This window comes from Acomys minous (assembly GCF_964271855.1).
Source record: "Acomys minous genome assembly, chromosome: 1".
NCBI lineage: Eukaryota > Metazoa > Chordata > Mammalia > Rodentia > Muridae > Acomys > Acomys minous.
In genome coordinates this window covers 96,088,265-96,104,777 of record NC_140483.1, presented here as the reverse complement: position 1 = coordinate 96,104,777, position 16,513 = coordinate 96,088,265, and the positions used below count along the sequence as shown (strand labels likewise).

General features: G+C 48.7%; 1 protein-coding gene across 5 annotated transcripts in view; it reads right to left on the bottom strand.

The window, feature by feature from the left end:
- The window catches only part of PHF24 (PHD finger protein 24), a 28,602-nt gene extending 14,231 nt beyond the window's left edge, over positions 1 to 14,371 (bottom strand). For 2 of the 5 annotated variants that reach the window (XM_084783740.1, XM_084783743.1), the window contains exon 1: positions 13,484 to 13,616. The gene's annotated coding sequence lies outside the window, so the exon portion shown is untranslated. Of the gene's footprint in view, positions 1 to 8,374; positions 8,760 to 13,483; positions 13,617 to 14,098 lie in introns of those variants that run through there. The other 3 variants (XM_084783744.1, XM_084783741.1, XM_084783742.1) reach the window with 3 other exon arrangements.
- Between the last annotated feature and the right edge of the window lie 2,142 nt (positions 14,372 to 16,513).

The following is a 16,513-nucleotide window of genomic DNA, read 5'->3' as shown; positions in this document are numbered from 1 at the left end:
GAGCCACATTCTCTGATCTAGACTGGAGTGCTCCCAGAGCCACACTCTCTGATCTAGACTGGAGTGCTCCCAGAGCCATGCTCTCTGCTCTCATCTGGAGTGCTCCCAGAGCTCTGCTGTCTATTCTAGACTGGGGTGCTCCCTGAGCTGAGCTCTCTGCTCTAGACTGGAGTGCTTCTGGAGCTTTGCTCTCTACTCTAGACTGGAGTGCTCCCAGAGCTCTGCTCTCTGCTCTAGACTGGAATGCTCCCTGAGCTCTACTCTCTGCTCTAGTCTAGAGTGCTCCTAGAGCCATGTTCTCTGCTCTTGTCTGGAGTGCTCCCAGAGCCACATTCTCTGATCTAGACTGGAGTGCTCCCAGAGCCACACTCTCTGATCTAGACTGGAGTGCTCCCAGAGCCATGCTCTCTGCTCTCATCTGGAGTGCTCCCAGAGCTCTGCTGTCTACTCTAGACTTGGGTGCTCCCTGAGCTGAGCTCTCTGCTCTAGACTGGAATGCTCCCTGAGCCATGCTCTCTGTTCTAGACTGGAGTGCATTCAGAGCCACGTGCTCTGCTCTAGAGCACTTACTTTCCTCATCCATGGTGAATGGGATGATTAGCTGATCAATGTCAACTTCCTCTGCCTGTTTCTCCCTGCACAATACCTACCTCCACCCCAGTGAGGTATCTGGAACATAGCAGATGTTAATAAACATTTTCAAGGCCAGACATGGTATCTCATGCCTACAATTCTAATACTCTGGCAGCTGAGCCAAGATGACTGCTGTGAGCTCAGGGCCAGCCTGGGCTACAGAGTAAGACATTGTCTCAAAAAAACAAACCCAAAACAAAAGAAAGCAAAGGCTGGGGGGCGGAGGTTCAGTCTGTAAAAGGCTGCTCTTCAGGGGCCAGGGGTTTGATTCCTGAGTTGGATTCCCAGCACCACAGGAAGAGCCAGGCGTGATGGTGTAGATGTGGTCTCATGGTCTCAGTGTAGTGACACCAGAGACGCAAATCTGGCCTGGTCCACAAGTCCCAAGTTCCAGTGAGAGACGCTGCCTCAAAGAACAAGGTGGACGGCTCCCAGGGTGACACCCAAAGTTCCTAACCACTGTGCCATTTCTCCAGGCCCTCACAGTAAACTCCGATTAAAAATACTTTTCTTCTTCCAACTGAAAATAACATAAGGGTAGGAGAGACATCTCAGCAGTTAAAAGCTCACATCACTCTTGCAAAGGACCCCAGCTTGATTCTCAGCACCCACGTGTGACAGTTCACAAAAACCCCTAACTGCACGTGCTCCAGGGAATCACGTGCCCTCTGGCCGCCACAGGCACCTGCACTTACAGGCACATACTGATCACCCATGCAAGTAAATAAAAATAACAAAAACCAAAAATTAAAAGACTAAGGTTTTTTTTGTTGTTGTTGTTCCTAACATTAAAAAGAAAAAAATATTAATAACACAGGATAAGGAAGACTCAAGAGCATGAAAACTGTTGGGGTGCAACAGTGTTGCTGTGGAGAGATGTCCCAAATACACAAGCCTATTAGTGAGTGGGCGTTTGAGTGAGACTGGCTCCCACAGGCTCCTAGGTTTGAGTGCTTGGTTCCCAGCTACTGGAGCTGTTGGGAAGGATCAGGAGGCGTGGCCTTGACGGAAGAGGCCTGTCACTGGGGGCGGGGCTTCGGGCTTTCAAAAGACTTGCCCTGTTGTTACCTCTCTCTGCCTTCTGCTTGTGAACCCAAATGTGGGGGCTCTCGGCTGCTTCTCCAGCCACCACCTGTCGCCATGCCGCCACCACAGACTTTAGCCCTCTGAAACCGTAAGCTCAGTTAAACCCTCTCTTTCATAAGTTTCCTTGGTCACGGTAAACTTACCGCAGCAATAGGAAAGAAACTAGTCCAGGCCCTAAGGTTTAAAGATGGATGGATGTAGTCTTTACATTTTCTATTCTGTATTTTCCATTTCCCCTCCCTCTCCCCTTTCCCTGAATTGGCAGCTAACTTTAGTTTGAGATATTTTATCGCCTCAGACTGTCTGTTAATGCCTGTGTTTGGAGCATACATTCTTAGGCATTAGAACATTTGTGTTCTTTTACAAGCCCAAATAACTTAATGAGGGTAGCCAGGGGTGCAGAGGACAGTGTGTGTTAAAGTCAGACTATGGGTTCTCAGTGGGCCTGTGACCCCAGCACAGCCCAGATCCTCACGGGCAACAGCTGTGCTCTCTGTGTTAAGCAGGAAGGCAAGTCCCTGAGATACAGCAAGTGGGTGGGGAATGCCAAACTGACACAACTCTTCCCTGTGGATTTTGCTTCTTTTTAAAGAATATTTATTTATTTTTTTATTTTATGTGTATATGTGTTGTGTCTGCATGTCTGCATGTGTACTATCTATGCATTGCCCACAGAGACCAGAAGAGGGCATCGGGTCCCGTTCCCTGCCCTCCCCCCCCTCCCCCCAGGGACTGGAGTTACAGTCAGTTGTCAACCCCACCAATGTGAGTGCTAGGAATGAAACCCCTGTCCCTGGAGACAGCCAGTGTTCTTAACCACTGAGCCATCTCTTCAGTGCCCTCCATCACTGCCATTTTCAGTATAAGCAATTATATAGTCCAGGTCTACTGTTTTCCTGATATACTGAGTGCAACGTTTTTCTTTTCTTTTTTTTTTTTTTAAGATTTATTTATATATTTATTCATTATGTATACGTTGCTCTACTTGCACGCACACCTGCAGGCCAGAAGATGGCATCAGATCACATTATAGATGGTTATAAACCACCATGTGGTTGCTGGGAATTGAACTCAGGACCTCTGGAGGAGCAGTCAGCGCTCTTTACCTCTGAGCCATCTCTCCAGCCCCCAGAGTGCATTTACTTATATTTTGCAGTGCTGAAGATAGACCCTAGCATCTCAGGAATGCTAGGTAAGCTTCTTACCACTAAAGCCATGGGCCCATCCCTATTTAAAAAGTGTTTTTAGCTGGGTGTGGCAGAGCACGCCTTTAATCCCAGCACTTTAATTGGGAGGCAGAGGCCAGCCTGGTCTATAAAGCGAGTCTAGGACAGCCAAGGCTACACAGAGAAACCTTGTCTCGAAAACCAAAAAATAAAAATAAAAAATAGTGGTCTATTAATTATACAAAATAATGGATTCCATTATGATTTTTTCATCCTTGCGCAGGGGTCATGCTAATCTTCTCTGTATCGTTCCAATTTTAGTATATGTGCTGCCGAAGTGAGCACTCCATTATGATTTTTCATGCGTGTAACAGAATATACTTTGAGCATATATACTCTCAATTGCCTTTTCTCATCCCATCTCCCGTTGGTCACCTCTTCTTTGTAAATAACCCCCATTTCTACTTTCATATCTTTTATAAAAGTCTACATTCTGCATATGAGAGAAAATGTGAGGTATTCGTCTAAGTCTGTCTTATTTGCTTAACTCAGTGGCTTCCAGTGCTGCTCATCTTCCTGCAGGTAGTTCCCTCTGCCGACGGCTGGGTAAAACCCCACTGTATACGCATCCACATTGTCACTTCCCACTCCCCTGTGGCTGGGCGTCTCTTAGCTCTACCACTGTGTGGCTGGGCATGGTGGTGCACACTCTGTAATCCCAGCACTCGGGAGGCAGAGGCTGCCAACCTCTGTGAGTTTGAGACCAGCCTGGACTACATAGGCGCTCCAGGTCTCAAAACAAATAAAACAACAACAATAATTGGTGTGCAGCTATCTCTACTTTACAGTTGTTTGTTTCGAGACAGAGTCTCTGTGTAGCCCAGGCTGGCCTGTAACTATCATCTATCATCTATCTATCTGTCTGTCTGTCTGTCTATCTACCTACCTACCTGTATCCCCAAGGCTGGCCTGGGTGTCGAGGTCCTCCTACTGTAGCTTGCCTGGGATTACAGGCATATTTCACTATATTTGGCTTAGTTATCTCCGGTGTATTCTAATTTAGATTCCTTCATGCACGTAACACAGGAGTGAACAATATGGCAACCTTATTTTAGTTAGGTTTTTTTTTTTAGGACCCTCTATGCTTATTTCCATAGAGACTGGACTAATAACCCAACAGCTGCTGGCAGCATTTGTTGTTTGTTTTCACGGAGACCGCCATTCTGACTGGGTGAGGTGAATCTCCATGCGCATTAGATGTGTATTTTCCTGGTGACTAAGCATGATAAACAGTTCTTTTATGTCTTTATTTTTTCCATGTAAATGTCTTTTGAGACGTTTTGTTCAATTCATTACTTTGTTTTGTTTTGTTTTGTTTTGAGACAGGCTCTCTCTGTGTAGCCCTGGCTATTCTGGAACTCACTCTGTAGACCAGGCTAGCCTCACAGAGATCCACCCGCCTCTGCTTCCCAAGTGCTGGCATTAAAGGGGTGCACCATCACTGCCCTGCAAATACTGTTATTAAAGAATTCTACTTCTTTTTCTTCTGCAGTGCTGGGATTGAACCCGGGGCTTTGTGATTGCTACTCAGGCATTCTGCTGCCTCTTCCCTTTCCTCTGGAGATGGCTACATATTAGCACAGTGATGTAAGGATCACTCTGCTCTTGACTGCTGTGACTGCTAACAGTCTGTGTGGGTGGGAGGTCTACTAGAGACAGACTGACCAAAGCAAGCCTAGTGTGGGATGGGACATGGGAAAGACACAGTTGGCATGGCAGAGAGAGAGAGAGAGAGAGAGAGAGAGAGAGAGAGAGAGAGAGAGAGCACAAGCATGAGCCAAGTAATGTGGGTGGATTTGAGAAGCTGGAAAGGGCACGGAAGCGGGTGTGGCCTTGGAGCCTGCAGAGAGTGATGCAGAGAGAGGATGGATGCCTTCATGTTCTTAGTCCAGAGAGGCTGTGTTCTACTTATGGCTCCAAGAATTGCAAGAGAATAGGTTTGCATATTTAAGGGGGAAATGGTGACAGGAGAGATGGAGAAAAGGAACAAGAAAGGGATGAACTAAGAGAGAAAGAAGGAAGAAGAAAACCTCCTCTACACAACAGAGTCTTTTAAAACTGTGGGCATATTGTAAAACAACACTTACAAAGGCCTTTTCTTGAGACAGGCTCTCTATGCAGCCCTGGCTAACCTGGAACTCTAGGCTGCCCTTGACTTCAAAGTTATCCGCCTGATTCTGCCTCCTGAGTCAGATTAAAGGCATCTTCCACCATGCCCTTTCTGCTTACTGAAACGTTAAAAAAAAAAAAAGAAAGAAAGAAAAATGGCAAGAGGGTAGAAACAATTTTAATAGGAAAACCATAGAATAACTTAATAGACAAGCTTTAAAAAAGAAAATCAATTTAATTTTTTGAAACCCGAAGATAAGAGCAATGGTTCTCAAATGGTGAATTAACTGTATTAGGAGGGCAGGGAGAGTCTATGTCAAAAAACTCCAGGGACAAATGAGTGGGTCGAAGTACATAATAAGTATCATATACACTTAAATGGAAAAGCCATCCATCCATCCTTTTTTTTTTTTTTTTTTTTTTTTTGGGTCTGTATAACAGGCTGGCAGTGTCCCCGTGGCTCCTGGGCTATAGGGGATGCACCAGCTCTTTCTTAGAAGTTATGTCAGAAGTCTTAAGAGAACAGTGGTGAGACCGTTGTGCTTATTGGAAGGTATGGGCAGAGCCATAGTTGGGAACATTTATTTGGAGATCCTGAACATATAAAATCACTTTCCAAGACTGATTCCCCGGGAGAGAGGCAGTGTGTGCATTTGGCTTTGGGCATCTTCTGATGGCATAATGAAGGATACTGAACAAGCTCAGCCGGTAGGAGCATCGGCCTACAGGTGAAGTGTGACTCGGCATCAGTGTGGCGGTGCCCGGGCCACAGGCACCCCCCAGCGCTGCACCTCTGTTTCCACCCACCGATGGGTGTTAGGAGACCACTCACTTTCTGTGAAGATGCCAAGATAGCTCCACTGGTAACGAGACTACACTACAGTGCTTCTTGGGGGAACTTCCATGAAGACAGAAGCTGACACACTATATCAAAATAACCAAGTGTTTAAAAAAGAAAAAGCAAAAAACGCAGTTTCTTTGAGCACAGCTATTCCTTTTGCTTGAGATGGTTCATTTTTCTAGATCACTTTATGTCTCCAAGGCAAAAAAAAAAAAAAGAAAAAGAAAAAAGAAAAAAAAAAAGGGACGTAGAACCATTAACGTGAAGCCATTAAGATCCAAACAAGACCTCAAGCTATTTTGTTTGTTTGTTTGTTTGTCCATGTTTTTCTTCGTTTTGAAATGACATGGTGATGATTTGATTATATGCTGTGAGGGCACAACAGACCTAAGCCTTAAGAACAAGGCTACGTCTTCTGATGCTCAATGCCCAGGACTACAGAAGACACCTTGATTAAAAGCGAGTGTGCTAGAAGAGCTGAGCCCGGCACCTGTGGTGGTTGGGAAATTAACACAATCAGCTCTAATTCCTAGAGAAACAAGTGGCACTGATTACTGATGGGTAAGAGGAGCTCCCAGCGGGAAGGCCTGGCCTCTCCAGTGCTGGGAGCAGGTCCTAGGCAGAAGAGCAACTTAAAAGGGAGTGAAGCTGCAAAGATCCCACGAATTACTGTTAATGACTACTTCTTTTGCTGGTGGGTGGATTCTTTTTTTTTTTTCTCCCTCTTTTCAACAAGAATGAAAAGAGGATAGGAAAGTGCTGTCTCAAGAATGATGTGATTGTCAAGACTCTGTGGTAGACAGGAAAAGCTTGGAAAAAACCTTAGGGATAGGAGCAGGTGGCGACGGGAGTTAGCAGGGTGGGCAGGGACAGCTACCTGCCTGTGTGAGCCGGGAGGAACGGAAGTGGCCGTGGCCGCGATCAGAATCGTTCCTTCAGTGAGAGAAGGCTGTTGCAACGTATTTGTCAGGCAGGAGCGAATATGTGGGCAGCTTAGCATGTGTGCGCAAGACACACCCATTCTTTGCAGAGCACCTACTTAGAATGCAACGGGATTACTTATAAGGGCAGAGTAGTGGGAGTGGAGAGGTTTGGCTCCGCAGCAGGAGCTGGGGACGACATAAGGAAGGCGAAGGCTGCGGGGAAACCCTCTCCCCAGGCACTCTATAAAGGCTGTGGCTGTGGAGAGGCTGGGGAGCAGCCTCTACCAGGCAGGGCTTTCCTTACTCAGCGTGCTGACGTGAAGTACATTTACTCACTGGGGCCTGAGCCTTTGTATTGCAAAGGCAGCTGTGTGGATGCCCAGGAACAATTACAAGGGGTTTTCTGGAGGTTATGAGGACTTTTCTAGGCAGGAAAACAACAACAACAACAAAAACAACATGGAAAGAAGGGGACTAAGGAATGTTTGAGAGTTGAGTATAGTGGCACACACCTGCAAGTCCAGCATTTGAGAGGCTGAGGCAGGAGGATCACTGTGAGTTCGAGGCCAGCATGGTCTATAGAGGGAGGGAAGGAAGGAGCTACATCGGCAGATACATAGTTGAACAGACAGACAGACAGACGGAAAAATAGATAGATAGATAGATAGATAGATAGATAGATAGACAGACAGATAGATATAAACAAATGAGTTAAGCTTGTGGAAAAAGAAATGAATACAAAGGGTAGGAAAATATAGTTGGCTCTCTGTGTCTTACACAAAACATGAATGTTGCAGAGATGACTGAGGAAAATGAGTTTATCACAGACGCAATGTCAGTAAATTTTCTTTTCACTAATGTTGGCCAGAGGCTGGTACTCCTTATGCAGGCCTGTAATCCCAGCTGCTCAGGACTCTGAGGCAGAGGGACCGCAAGTTCAAAGCCAGACTGGTCTGTGACATGAGTTCAAGGTTAGCCTGGGAAACTTAGCAAAACTTAGTCTCAAAAATGGAAGCAAAGGCTAGGGATGTGGCTCAGTGGTAGAGCACTTGCCTAACACACACACACACCTAGATTTAATCGCCAGCACTGAAAACAAAACATAAAGTAAAGCTGACCACAAATCTGATCAGGATAAGCCTCTGGAGCTCAGTTCTAGAAACTATAGTGTCAACGCATCCTATCACATGAGCGCTGCCTCCTCAGCTTAGAGCAGTGGTCCTCAACCCTCCTCTGGCTTTGTTCCTTTCATGTGGTTCCTCACAATGTGGTGACCCAAGCATACAATCACTTTCGTTGCTGCTTCATCGCTGCAGTTCGGTGACGGCTACGAGTCATAATGTAAACATCTGCCATACATGATATCTGACATACAGGTGACCCCTGTGAAAGGGTCATCTGATGCCTCCCAGAGGGTCATGACCCACAGGTTGAGAACCACTGACTCAGAGCATGTGGCTCAAACTGCCCCCCACCCCCACCCCCCCCTCCCAGCTCAGAATCTCAGAATCGGCCTAGAGAACTTAAGTAAAAGTCATCATGAAGAATTCCCTTACCCTCTGCAGGTCTCTGAGGCAACCCAAGGTCCAGTTGCCCTGCTGCCTGCTCTCTCTCAGTGTGTCCTTGGAGTCGCGTCTAGCTGCCTCCTAGCAGAAACTTACAGAACGCTGTCTGTAGACCCCAAAGGTCTCCCTCCTCATCTCCCTCTGTCCACTTCCGCTTATCTGGGAGGAGGACTGTCACGTCACCCAGACTGCAGAGAGGGTGTTTTTTCCCTCCCTGGAGTTTCTAAGAAGCAGACAGACAGGCTGAAGACTGGGTGAGACTGTCCTCCTGGCTTCAGCTCAGGGCTAAGGCAGGAGGGCTCCCTGCTGTTCCTCAGCACTCACTGAGAGCTCACAGGCTTTAATATACACGAGAACAAAACGATGGCATGATCCTCAGCCTCTGGGGGATCGGGCTGTCTTCATTAAAAGCTACAGCTCTGACTTCTTCCCACAGAAGCAGAGCAACAGTTAAGAAGCACCACACTGGCAGTGATTGGCTGGTGTGGCTGCTGCACTCAGCAAGTGAATTCCTCCAGCAAAAATGGAGAGGCACTCCCTGTGTTCTGCTTAGGTCCCCAAAGCACAGATTTGCAAAGCTTCGCTTATGCAGTTATTACACTTTAGCTATTACCACTTATTGAGCCTATAAACATGTGTGTGTGTGTGTGTGTGTGTGTGTGTGTGCGCGCGCGCGCGCGCGCACCTGTGTGCAGCCTACTATGTGTTAGGCACACATCAGGTGCTAATAGCTGTTAGTAGGATGAACAAATGGAATCTCAGCCTGTGAGGACGCAGGGAGTATGTGCATGTGTAGGGGGCATACGTGTAGGATTGAAAAAAAAAAAGGTGTTGCTTGAGCTAAATTTTGAAGATGAGTGGGAGTTAACCCAGTGGATGAGAGAGAAAGGGGCGGGGGGAGCATTCCAGGAAGAGGTAAAAACACATGGCAAGCATGGAACTATATGGAGACTCCATCATGACTTAGAGCCAGCCCCGGTGCTGGACAGAAATAGGCAAGGAAAGCTGCCCTCACAGAGGAATTAGCATCCGCTCAAAAAACTGGTTTGATGTAGTAGGCTTAAAATATTTGTTTAAAAGAGAATATTCACCTGAATTCAGGGAAGTGGGGGCAGGGGTAAGGAAAGGGAGGGTGTCCAGGATGATCAGAGCGCACCCCCTTCACAGCCCCCCAACATGGAACCCTTTCCCACAACCTAAGACCTGGCAGGCAGTAACTGGCAGGGGCTTCGTCTAGGGGAGACATGAGCTTAAACACACACACACACACACACACACACACACACACACACACACACACACACACGAACCACAAGAAAAGGATGAGCCAGCCACCTCAGGTAATGCTTCAGAGAGGAGACCACAGCAACAGGAAATCGTCTTCAAAATCAAACACAGATCACAATATGTGAAGGGCGTTGTAACTTGTAATGTGCTACCCAAGTATATGGCGTGCACAGGAAGGCAAGAGTGCATGGCAAGTGGGCAAAAGTAGCTTTGGATGGGGAGCGGGGGTTGGCATGCTGCTGCCTGAAGGAGCAAACCTTAGCAGTTTGCTGTCGGAGAGTCCTCACTGACTGCCATTCGTAGCCCAGGAAGCTGTATTTCCCACTCCCCCCCCCCCGCACCCCCCCTCGCAATACTTTCCCTGCACTTTATATTAGTAGTAAACGAGTGGAGAAATGCAGACTGATTCTGTGCAAACTCCTCAAGCACAAAGAACTCTCCTGTTAATACAGCGCAGTGCTGGCAAGTTGGTAGCACTCAGGATGCGTGCAGGCCTCTGAGGGGGTTGCCGGAAGGTGGGTGGAGCATGGGGGAGTTGCTATAATGGAGCTGATAACCATGCTTCCACTGGCCACCGACAGTCCAAGCCTCTCAGCCCAACGCTGGTAGAGAGCAGTTCCGGTCAGGACTCAGTCACTGGGATGGAAGGATGGATTAGATAGTGGTACCCCACCTCAGGTCTGAACAAGTAAACTTGGGGCATGAAGAGGCATTGTTAGACAGTCAGAGGGGCTGAAAGACAATAGATACACTGTAGCCGAAGAGATGGCGGAATAGTAGCATAACTAGGATCCAGTTAGGAGCAGGTGTGCTTGGAGAAAACAAGGTGTGTGGGAAATGGACCTGGGTAGGGGGTTTATTATCCATGTCCAAGAAAAGGAAGCATTAAAAACAAACAAACAAAACAAAACAAAACAACAACAACAAAAACAACCATATGGGTAGTAGTGCAGGAAGAAGAAAATGGTTAGAGTGTGGTCAGAGAACCCGAGGCCGAGAAGAAATCCATGTCTATTTGTATGTACTCATATTGGGGAGGGGCATCCTCTTGTTTTCCTGAGGACCTGAAACATTTCTGAGTAGGTTAAGGCCACCCGGTAACTCCCATCACACACACTCTCCTCAGGCTGCGCTCAGGCACTAGTGTGACAAGTTCTGAAATGGAGCATTTACCCACTGCTAGACGTCGGGAGGTGGTACCAAGGACCCAAGGCTTGCAGGGGAGGGGCGGGACACTTGCATCAATCAAGTGATTTGCCCAAAGCTACCAGGGAGTGTGATGCTCAGAGTCCTCAACGAAAAGATCAGTTCGATAATAATGATGATGATACTGTAATAATCATCACAATAATACTCCAACAGGAAACATCTGAGAGCCTTTTGGCCCAGCACTCAGGAACCAGAGGCAAGGCAGATCTCTGAGTTCAAGGACAGCCTAGTCTACAGAGCAAGTCCCAGGACAACACAGCGAGGGCCACACAGAGAAACTGTCTTGAAAAACAAAACAAAACAAAAACAAACAAGTAAAAATATCTGATTTAGGACAAACTCCACCATATTTGCAGGCTTGGTCTAGGCTTTCTCTTAGAACAATATATACGTTCATTTTGGTCTGTTAAACTAATGCAGGGGACTAGGAACAGCTTTATAACAGAGAGAGGAACCTTTGTCAGAATTTGTTTGTTGAGCTATGTGTGAGGCACTACAACCATTCACTCCTTAACAGGGCCAATTAACTAAGGAAAATAAAGAGCAAATAACAATTGGTCTGTTAGGTTATTCTGTTTCCTCGGTAGCTTGGTCTCTCTGCTCAGTATGTAGTCAGTCATAGACACCCAAAGAAGCGGTTCCTTTCTTTTTAATCCTTTGTTTTTGAGACAAGACCTAGAACTTGCTATGTAGCCCAGGCTGGTCTTGAACTTGAGAGTCTCCTGCCTCCACCTCCCAAGTGCCAGGGATAATAGGCACATGTTACCACAGCCAGTGCAGAAGGACAGCGTTTTCTTGTTTGGTTGGTTTTGTTTTTCTTAGATAGTCTTCCTGGTAGCCCAGGCTGGCCTTCAACTTGTGGCAAGCCCCCCCTGCCCCAGTCTGTGAGGTAGCCTGGATATATGACGGAGCTTTGCTCTGGGCCGGTCTTTCTCGTTGGAGCCCAGCTCTAGGGGGCGAGTTTTATTAAAGGAGGGTATTAGGTTTGTCTGTGCAGAAGGACTAATGACTCTGTGGTAAATTACATGGCTTGGCCCTTTCACACTCGATTTTTTTTTTAATTATTATAAGAATCCAGATTCTATCTTTGTGCCCGAAGTTAAACCCTTAGAGGTGTTGAGGGGGCGAGACAGGGGGCATTGCTGTATCAGGCCCCCGTGTCTCTCCCAGACAACACATCACCAGTCAGCCTTTCCTGCCTCTCCACCCTCCCGCTTCTCTCACAAGAAGAACGGTTCCGCAGTGTCCTGAGTGGTATTCACAGCTCAGTGTCCACATGGAGGGTCACAAGGGAAGTGTGGATGATTCTTAGAAGCAACAGTGTCTCCGCTTCTTCGCCCCTCCCCCCCCAAGGTCTTACAGCAGGGAAGGTGGCCCCTCTAGTTCTCCCAAACAAGTCCTGAGGAAGGACCACACCACTGCAGTAGGGCTACCGACAAAGGCCGCCACATACTGAGGTCTGGGGTGAAGTGGATAACTGTCTCAATGGTCCCACGGTCAGTTAAACAGTCCTCATCCCTTAAATCATCACATGCTACTGCATGCTCCATGCTTGACACTTCAACACAACTTACAAGCGTCCGCTCTCTCTTCTGCCCCCCCACCCCACCCCCGCTTTGATTACTTTTCTGTGAGTTAAATCCTCACCATTCTAACACTTGTGATCTCGGGCGAAGTGCTAAGCCTGCATCACAAATACCTGATGTTTCAATGGGGCGGTTTTATGAAGCGGTGGTTAAGCATTACATAAGATGTCTAAACATATATAGCACTGTGCCTGGCACACTGGTTCTCAAAAATCCTTTCCTGCCCCTTATTCCTCCTTCCTCCAAAATCTTGGTCTTCCTGTTTCTGCATAGTCAAGCTCAAGAGCTCAGATCTCCTGTCTTTGATTTGGAGGCCTCACTGGTCCTGGTACCCCTTGGGCCCTGTGCTCTAAGAAGGGTTCCCCTAAAGTCCAGCTTGAAGCCAACTGAGCTATCATATAGAGGAGAAATTCTGGTGGGGGCAGGGTTGGGAACTGGAATGAACAAAAGCCACAAGCTGCCCCCCCCCCGCCGCCCCAGAGTTCCCACTCCTTACCACTATGCTAAGGGGGACAAGCGAGGGCACGCTGAGCCCCACGGGAGGTCAGTGCCAAAGTCCTTGGGGCAATGATACCACAAATGGATCCCGTTTCTCCAGCCAAAGGTTCTTTCTGGGCATCTCTGGGGGCACAGGCTGAAATCACCTGGGTTTTGCCAACACCACTGTTAAGATCCCTGATGTCCCAGATGGTCTCGCGTGGCGCCAAGTCCAGAGGCTACCCAGATGCCACTCTATATACACAGAAGGCCTTCCTGGAGGCCTGGGGAGCGTGCCCTCCACTCTGGGGCTGTGTGAGGCAGAAAGTGCAGGGTTCCTTGGGCGTCTCCCTCCACGCCCATCCCTCCCGCAGACTTGCTCAGGGGTAGAGGCTGCGGGTCACTGGGGTGCACCCACTTGCACAGGGGCCCCCTGGGGGCGGCTCCTACACTGGCATTCGAGTCCGAGGAGGACTGTCCCAGACCGCAGACCCGCCCCTCAGGGTGACGGCCGGGTCCCACCGCCCCCGCCCTCGCTTACCGGGACAGTCCGCGTGCGGGACGCGGGTCCGAGGAGGGCGGACTCTATGCTGCGGGCCCGCGCTGCCCACGGCCGCTCCGGAGCCGACGTGCTGGGCCGAGCACCGGGAGCGGGCGGCGCGGGCGGCGCGACAGGGCGGCGGCGGCGGCGGCGGCGGCGCGCGCTCCCCGAGCACACCCACCCGCTGCGCGTGCACCCGCGCGAGGCGCCCTCGGCCGGCCCGTGGGCGCGCGCCGCCCCACCCTCCGGCGCAGCTCGGTCGCCCGCGGGCGTGGGGCGCGGTGGGAGCGGGAGCGCGGGGCGGCGGCCGAGGGAGCGGGCGGTCCCAGTGCCAGGGGGTGGGGGGTGGGCGCCCGCACCGTGCAGCCGACACTGCGGCTCGGGGACTGCGCCAACCCGGGCCGCCCCGTGGCAAGGTCAGCGCGCCCCGGAGCTGGCCCGGGTCGGTGCTGCTGCAGGGGCTGCGGAGACTCGCCAACCGGCAGACACTCAAGGCAGAGAGGGGGTCTGTGTGCATGCTGCCACCAGCACCTGCCCAGGATGGGAAGAAGAACTCACCCAGCCGACTCTGTGGGCGCACCACCCAGGTCTCCAGGCTCACCATGGGGCACTTACCTTCAGGTACCCAGTGGAATCGGGAATGGCCAGAGGACCCGTCACAGAGACCTTGGCTGCTCCATCCCGCCCTGTGCGCTTTGTCGGAGGCTATTGGTCCTCCATCACCAGCAGCAGAGCTGTGCGGTCATGTAACCCACTTTTTTGCTGCAGCAACCTCAGCCCTCAGACTAGCCAAACAGCCAGCTTGTCAGGCGGCCAGAGTCTCTAAGAACTGTAACGCGCATTCCAACAAACTCCACGCTTTGAAGAGGGCAAGAAAAGGACTATGTCTCAAAGCATCTAGAACTAACTGTAGGAAAGTAACAGACGACGTGTACATAAGACCAGACCCTTCTTATCTAAAGTATCTAAATTTTAAAGCGCTTTGCTTTTCTTGTGTATCCACTTTGTGTCCATCAAACACAATTCACGTTGTATTTTTTTTTTAGCATCTAGCATTTTTCTCCCCACATATTCCAGTTGTTATGGGAGATACATGGTCCTTAACGTAAAATTTATGTAAATATAGTACTATATATTACCGGCAAAGTGATAATAAAAATGCCAAGTGCAAAGGTACTACTTTGAATACCTTAAATGTCACTGACCGTGTGTAGCTCAGATTGGCCTCAAGTTCCAGTATGAGCTACCACAGTGGGTTAGGACGCAAAGTGACAGGGCAACTAGGTGATGGAAATGAGATTAAAAGTCGGGTGTTTTGGTACCAAACCCAAACTGCTATTGAGAGCCGAGAAGTTGCTGCAACATTAGTGTGAACAAGAGCCACCATCTTTTTTTTCCCCCTTGAACAAGAGCCACCATCTTTTTTTTTTTTTCCTTATGAAACTAACATTGAAGCAGACTGAGCTTTCCATGTGGTCCAATGTACTAACCTTTAGAATCACGTCGGACCAACAGTTTCAGGCAGGGGCCTCGGAAACTGTCTTTAGTGTTCTATTTCCAGGCTATTTGATGGGCCTATATGGGCAGGACTGCTGTGATAGCGTCCCCAGAGAGGTGCCTGTTGGGTAATTCCTTCTGTCGCTCAAAAGTACGTGTTGTGCATCTGCGATATGCCACTCACTGAACAAACAAGGACCAAAAAGGCACACTTCTGTCAAGGAGCTGCAGCATCAGCCCTGGGTCTCATGCTAATATCCAGGGTGATTGTGACCCCTCCCCTAAGCTTCCTCTTAGCACCTTTGCATAGTGATTCAGGTCCTGAGACCTTGGGTTTCCTCTGGGTGGAGGAACATGCCTGTAATCCCAGCACCCGGAGGCAGCAGCAGGAGGATCTGGACTCTAAAGGTGGCAGCAGGAAGATCCGGACCCTAAAGTCATTCTAAGAGACATGGTGAATTTGAGCCCAGACTGAGACTATTTCAACCCCCCCCCCCCAACAAAGTGTGTTTCGTTCTGACACTTCCATAGCACATATAATTTGCTTTGATGATTTGACCCTCATTGCTTGCTTTCCAAATAATCACTTCCTGAACCCTCTGCCCAAATAATCACTTCCTACTTACACTTATTCTCCCCCCAAACAAATTTAGATTCTATGAATAAGAGAAAACATAATATTTGTTTTTTTTCTGAGTCTGGTGGCTTCACTCCACACAATGATGTCTAGTTCTACCCCCCCTCTACCTGAAGATGACACAGCTGTTTTTTTTTTAATTGCTAAATAAAACCCTATTATGTGTATAAACCACATTTCCCCGTTCCTCTATTAGGCTGATGGCTATGATAGTGTGCCTGCTAGCCTTATGTCAGCTTGACACAAGCTAGAGGCATCTGAGATCCTCTCAGGCTGAGGAAAGGGCCTCCATGAGATCCAGCTGTAGGGCATTTTCTTAATTAGTGACTGATGAGAGAGAGCCCAGCCCATTGTGGGCGGTGCTATCCCCTGACTGGTAGTTCTGGGCTCTGTAAGGCAGAGCAAGCCACGGTGAGCAAGTCAGTGAGCAGCACCCTTCCATGGCCTCTGCATCAGCTCCTGCCTCCAGGTTTCTGTCCTGTTTGAGTTCCTGTCCTGGCTTCCTTCAGTAATGAACAGTGACACGGAAGTGTAAGCCAAATAAACCCTTTCCTCCCCAACTTGGTGTGTTATCACAGCAATAGAAACCATAAGACAGGCACCCTGGTTTCTGTGACCCGTACACAATAAACATGAGTTCGGGAATAGGAGCTCATATCCTCGATGAAACAATCCCTTTACACCTGTTTTGACAGAGAAACATGAGCAGAGGGCTTTGTTCCGTTAGGACTGGCATTTGAAAACCCTCATCTGGGACACTATGGTAAAAAAGAGAGAGAGAGAGAGAGAGAGAGAGAGAGAGAGAGAGAGAGAGAGAGAGAGATTTGGAATTTTCACGACCGAGCTCATGGTTTTGGTTTGGGAATCTTTGTCTTAGTCCTCTCTTCCTTTCCCAT